General features: G+C 32.4%; 1 long non-coding RNA gene across 1 annotated transcript; it reads left to right on the top strand.

Moving 5' to 3' along the window:
* The first annotated feature begins 725 nt into the window (after nucleotides 1-725).
* On the top strand, nucleotides 726-1,429 carry LOC149533504 (uncharacterized). Its single transcript, XR_016357169.1, has 2 exons — nucleotides 726-1,001; nucleotides 1,163-1,429. It is a non-coding gene; the product is annotated as an uncharacterized LOC149533504 (long non-coding RNA).
* Nucleotides 1,430-6,849: the final 5,420 nt, after the last annotated feature.

The following is a 6,849-nucleotide window of genomic DNA, read 5'->3' as shown; positions in this document are numbered from 1 at the left end:
AGTGATATGATTGGCTTCATAGTACGACTTAGGTCACTCAAGGAGATATGCTCATTTAGAGTTTCAGTGTATGTCTAGGAATTGTATTGAGTGGGTGGTAATCTAAGTGTTGGAAAAGCCAACTTTTGTATGTATTCATGACATTGTAATTCTATATATATCTTTATCTTTAGTTCTTTCTTTAAAAAATTAATATTATGAGTATGTACAAATATAAATAAAATTATAAACTATGTGTACGAATAAAAAGATAACTGAAATAATTCTATATTTATTTGTAAATAACTATGTTTTGTATGATATTAACTTTTATGAAAAATAAAAGAAATAAGATGAATATACAGATTTCGAATTACACTAAAGAACACCTTATTTATAATCTCTTTGAAGGTTAATAAAGTTAAATCATTTGTTGCTAGGGATTCACGAGACTTCCATTCTGCTGTAGTGAGAGACTCGTCGTACGACGTATGGTGGGAACCATGATGGCTCTCTTTGTGGACAGTAAACCCTATGAACAAAATGAGGGATATTTATGCTTGGTCGATGAACGATCCAGTTGAGCCAAAAGCGAAATTCCCTTTGTCGGAATTGGTAGAAAGTAGAACTGTGGAGGCCACGGTTGCCCACGCTCAAACCGTGCGCTACAAACGAGGAGGCCATCAAGCAGCGCGTGGCTCGTTATCATAAATAGCCATTCTTCACCTCTCACTTCCATGCCAATCTTTCCCAACTCCTCTTCCTTCCTACTCAATCCCGAGTCCTCTTCATTGTCAACAAAGAAAGTAAGCACGAGCATGTCGATGATGAAGAGAGGAGTGTATTTCTGCATTGTGAGCACAAAACCCAGTTGGTACAGGAAACATGGTGACGATGATGATGACGACGACGATGACGATGACTCTGATTATGCTCCGGCTGCCTCAGATTTTGCACTGCAGGAGCCTCCTCACATGATGGCCTTACTATTATCATCAATACCAATATTACCTGTGGTTCAGGTAGTAAGCCCTCTGTGTATCTAATTTATTCCGTTTCTTCTTAACCGGGTGTCCCATCGTGCACTGTAGGTATTAGTAGAAATCAGTGATACTTTCTTATTTGGAACACATCAGTTAACTTCCATTGCTTTTTGGTCTGTCCAAAATCATGCACCATATAGAGCCAAAAGAATGCACTGTGACTGCTGCATTGGAGAGTGTTTTCCTACCGTCTTCATTTTAAGGTGGAGGGAGAGTGAGTTGCCGTATGGAGCATTGCTACATAACAGTGTGGTCTACATTTAGTCGAATATTGTACTACATCCAATTCATTTTGTAGGGATTGGAGTTTATATCTTCTTTGTTGTAATGCTACAAACCTATGTTCTTATGTAGCCATTATTGTAATGGGGTTAAGGTTATAAATTATGCTATATTTATGCTGTGTACATTCATGAGAGAATACTCCTATGTGCAATGAAAACGTGATTAAAACTTTGGCCACGATCACATATAAATCAACCCATTCGTACTGGATAACATGTTAAGCCTCCAGCACAACTAAACACACCGCACACAACTTTCATTTTGACTTCTTTAATATTTTGTTGACTATCGAAATTATTATTTATACTATAAGTTGGATATTACCTACTCATTATCTACCTTTACATCTCATTGAGATACATGATATCATTCTATGATTTAACTTGTGTATCTCTTGCATATATAAGAACATTATTTGTACATTATATATAATAGTAAATTAAATACATGTCTATGGTGAAATACCATATTAAAAGAATATATAGTGTTGTTATGTGCAGCATAATTAGACTTAGGGATTAATTTGTTTCCCACTTCACTTAGTGTAGTTTCTACATAGATTTTCTCTATGGAACTTTGGGGAAAATACTCCCATGCTCTACGGGTCAAGCATAAATGCCCCTTGTTGGGTCTCATGGTAGCACCTTAGGTGGGGTAATGGGGTAGCACCTTCCAGTGTCATGGGGTTAGCAACCCTAAATGCACTCCCTATTGCAATACAGGGTGGGGCCCTGGAGCAATGCCCTCAAATTAAAAAATAAATTTAGTATTGTAAAAGGCATCATGCACTTTATATTTTTCTTTTGGTCAGCTTATTCTATTCTTAGTTTTATAAGTGGCAATTTTTTTTGTATAAATTGGCCTAGGGTTAGGGATTTCATCGTGTGTGATGATTTAGTAGCATCTTGCAACAATATTGATCTATAAGGTGTTGAGGATTGGACTTAGGTTAAGATTATTGGATGATAATAATGTTAGACTTGTTATTGGTGGACATAGCCCAGGTATTAGGTGAGTCATGTTAAATCTTTGTGTCTTGTGTTATCTTCTGTGTGGTTTAATATTCTTGGATAATGGTTATATTTGCATGTAATTTTTATTTATGAGACTCTTTAATCCTAGAAGAATTTTACATATTCGTGACCTTATATTTGGAGCCAATACTCAATCACAACCTAAAATAGTCTTCCTAAAAATCCATCCCAAGATAACAATTCTCCCAACTATTACTTGAGGTCCAAGTTGTAGATTCTCAATACCTTATCGCTATTTTATTTGGTTGTTACAACCCTAATGTGTGAATAAAATTATTCCTTAATATTTATAAGTTTCATTGAATACTCAAGTAGAAATAAAAAATAAGGTTGATTTAAAAAATATATACAAAAAAAAATAAAAAATGAATAAATTATAACATTTACATGACCATATAAGTGACAATTTTTTGTTAATGCTCAAGAAAATATGACAAAAGTAAAAGTCAATAAGAGTGGAGTCATAAATATGTTTTTAAAAATGAAATCCTATAGAGAAGTCAGGAGGATAAGAAAAAACTTATATCTTTCTTAATTTATAGTTATAATTCACTCCTTCTTGATATAGAGTTATAAATTATTTCTATTAGAGTAGATTGTAAAGAAAATATAAAAAAGTCTTACATATAATATTTAGATGGTTTACAAGTATTATACCATATCCACATACATCGATGTATCATATAGATGGTACTATATGGTAGATGTTCCTTGCCTCCTTGTAAAAGAGGAAAGAAACCACTATAATTATATGGATAGTAAAATAGTTCAAGGGTTCTTGGAGAAAAGAGCTAGTGAAGAAAACCTCCATTTCTTGTCTAAAAAAGAATAGCTGTAGAAATAACTCTACTACATATAATTGACTTCATATAATTTCACAATACATCTTATTGACCCAATATGTCTATATATAAAGTAATTTTTGTATCCCCATATTACAATCTCAATATAAATGGTACCAAAAAGATCTCCAAAACTTGACTTTTATTATTTATAAGAGTTTTATATTTGTTTAAGAAAATGTGATAATAAAAATTTATTCCTTGTTGACTCAAACAATTGTGTTAAATTAGTTACTAGGCCCCATGATCTATACCTACATCTCATTTGTCTTTTTGAAGCCTCCAATCAACCTTAGTTTGGATCTATGTAGATCAAACTTGAATATTTCCTATCATAAAGCATTGTGTGAGATGTTGCAATGCATCAATTATTATAATCATAACATCTTAAAAATTGATCAAGCAGGTCACACTTTAGGAGCTTACTAAATAATGTGAAAGGATTTATGAAGTAACATTTATACATCATTCAGAGGAGTGACATGTAGCTATTATGGATGCTAGAGAAAGAAAAAAGAGAAGAGATGTATGTGAATGAATGATGTCTTCAATGACATTGTTGTCAAAGAGGAGATATATGAATGAGGATATGAATGAAGCTAAGAAAGAGAGAAAATAAATATAGAGGAAGCTGAAAAAATAAGTTCAGAGAAGCCCTTATGAAGATTTTGGATTGCATGATAACTTAAGGTTCTTCAATCAATGCCAAAGAGGGAGATTATTGAAAACTACAATTGGAGCAATTGTTATGTTGTCATTGATGTCAAAGCTAATGGTAAGAAAATGTCAAACCTACTAGAGAAACATTTACTAATAGTGTAGGGTGTCATTTCATTTGATTAATGAAGAGGATTTGAAAATAAGAGATAAGAAGCTGAGCTAGTGATTTTGATGAGTAATGAGAAGTTAAGTATCAAAGAAATACAGTGGGAACTTGATAAGTTATTTATTGGAAAGATAATGTGTTGTTTAATCAATACATGAAGTGAAGAAGATAGTTAAAGTTGTTTTTTAGAAGAGAAGATTAAATATATAGTAAAACTCTATGCTTGACTAAGCATTAGTTTTGGTCAGTCAATGAAGAAAATGAAGTGTAAGATTAAGGAACTTAAGCATGTTGGAAATATAATATGAGTAACTAAGAGGGGAGGGTTGAATTAGTTACTACTAAAATAAATCCCAGATCCCTTAGATGTCAATATAAAATAAAGCTTGAAAAATTAATACTATTGATGCTTGATAAACACACATAAAGTGTTGTAACTAGATAAGAACTAATCATGCAAATTTTTAAACGTTATTTGTGATTACTTTTATTTTAACTTTGTTGCAAACACATAAAAGAAAATAGCATGAAAACATTTGACACTAGGATTTAACGTGCAAACCCAATTTGAGAAAAATCATCAATTGCAACTAGCTATTATTTTCACTCTTCTGAAGTGAGCCCTGTTAGGAGTCAGCCCTGTTAATGGTTACAAAACACACCATTAGGTGTGACCCTATTAAAGGATTTAATCACCCTATTAGGAGTGACCTTGTTAGAGGTATTAAGACAATTCAATAGAACTACCACCTTATTAGAGGATTTACAAATTGTTGTTAAGACAACTTTGTTAAGAGATTTAGATCACTAATACAATGGTTAGAGAGCAATAATAAGATGACCTAATTTGAATACAACTGATTTTCTTATTACAAATCTCTATTATAGCTTGTACTTGATCCATCCTAATTGAATATAGCTTTTCTACTTCACAAGGATATTCTATTTATCCTTCAAATTCACTTCCTTTATTCATCATTAAATCTTCAATACATTCATCACATCTTACTTTCTTTTTGAATCCACGACTTGAACTTATACTTATATTTTTCATATTGTCAAGCCAACTCATATAAAACTTAGAATAACTAATGTTCATCATCTCAGTCAGCTAGAACCAATAGATGAATCAATTAAGCTTAATATGTCAAAATAAGAAAATCCTTCGTTAGTTGACCTAGCTCAGTAGATACTAACTTAGAAGAGATTTCTTGTGTTAACCAATAGATGCTCGATTAACATTGCAAACCTATAAAGATCCTTTGGAAACCAAGTGAGCTTGCTTAACATTGGTTCCATCCAAATTTTCTCTATTATCTGTGTGAGCTCAGTTAACACTCATCTTCTATAGACTTTCCTTTAATGCCTAAGTGAACTCAATATACACTACCTTTTGAACTAGGCAACCACAAGAATGCTGGGTAGACACAAAAAAATATCTTCATTTCCTAAGTGAGCTCAACATATACTAACTAATAATGATATGACATTTGTGTAGCATCAAAGATAATACACAATTAATCTATTGTATCAAACAATCTTGCTCTTTGGCATTGATGGCAACACAACATGTCATAACACAATAAAATTTTGAAACAAGAATAATATAAGAAACATATCCTTAGTTTTATTCACAACAACTCTCTCTATTAGTATGAGCTCTTCTTTTCACTGGATTCTCCCTTTTTCTGCAACAACTTTTGCTAAGTTCATTGACATAACTTTCTCCCTCTTACAACAAACTTCTTCTTCTTTGGAATGACAAAAAATTCTATGAGATATGATAGTAAAATTCTCCCTCTTTGATAACACATGCCAAAGAAAAAAACTCTATTAATATTAGTGTACCTTAAGTACTGATTCATTTGCAATAAGCCCTTGCCAATTATGCACCAACTGATTGATCTTCAACTTTCTCTTGTTGATGCATCACTAAAATTTATTTAGTGAGCTTCAAATAGGGGAATGACCCCTAGCTTACCTCTTAGATACAGAAATGCATCCTTAGGTAATGGCTTGGTGAACATGTCTACAATCTATTCTTTTATATTTACATATTCCAACTTGACTTCTTTATCCTACACCAAGTCTCTTAAGAAGTGATATTTTATAGTAATGTGCTTTGTTTTGGTATGCATTACTAGATTCTTAGATATATTGATTGCACTGGTGTTATCACAGTATATGATTATTGGATCCTTGATCTCTATCTTCATTCCTTCTAATAATTATTTGAACCAAACAATGTTAAAACAATTAACTGCTGCTAGCACATATTTTCCCTGTGTTGTGGATTGAGAGATACAATTTTGTTTCTTGCTTGTCCAAGACACTAGTCTTTTACCAAAAAAGAATGCTCCACCACTACTACTTTTTTTTTCATCAAGACTTCCTACCCAATCAACACTAGTAAATACGTTCAAGTCCAAGTTGCCTCCAAGTGTACCATAAGCCATAGTCTTCAATACCTTGCAAATATCTCATTATTCTCTTGATTGTCATCATGTGATTTTCTCTAGGATTTGCTGAGAATCTTGCTACCATTCCAACTGCTAGTGCAATATTAGGCCTTACATATGTACTACATTCTATGACTTTCTAATAATTGATCTATATGTGATCCAATCTACTTCTTTGGAATCATCATTTTTGGAAATCTTATGTCCAATAGACATAGGGGTTCCAACTAGTCTTGAATCTTCCATTCTAAACTTTTTTAGTATGTCCTTGATATACATAGATTGAGTGATGTAGATACCATTTTTGTTCTATAGTATTTACAATCCAACAAATAATTTTACCTCACCAAACATGGACATCTCAAATTCTTTACTCATTTC

The sequence above is a fragment of the Cupressus sempervirens genome, chromosome 10 (genome assembly GCF_028749045.1).
Source record: "Cupressus sempervirens isolate cs-2001-9-10 chromosome 10, ASM2874904v1, whole genome shotgun sequence".
NCBI classification, from domain to species: Eukaryota; Viridiplantae; Streptophyta; class Pinopsida; order Cupressales; family Cupressaceae; genus Cupressus; species Cupressus sempervirens.
The sequence above is the reverse complement of the archived record's forward strand: the minus strand, read 5'-3'. Positions and strand labels throughout refer to the sequence as shown.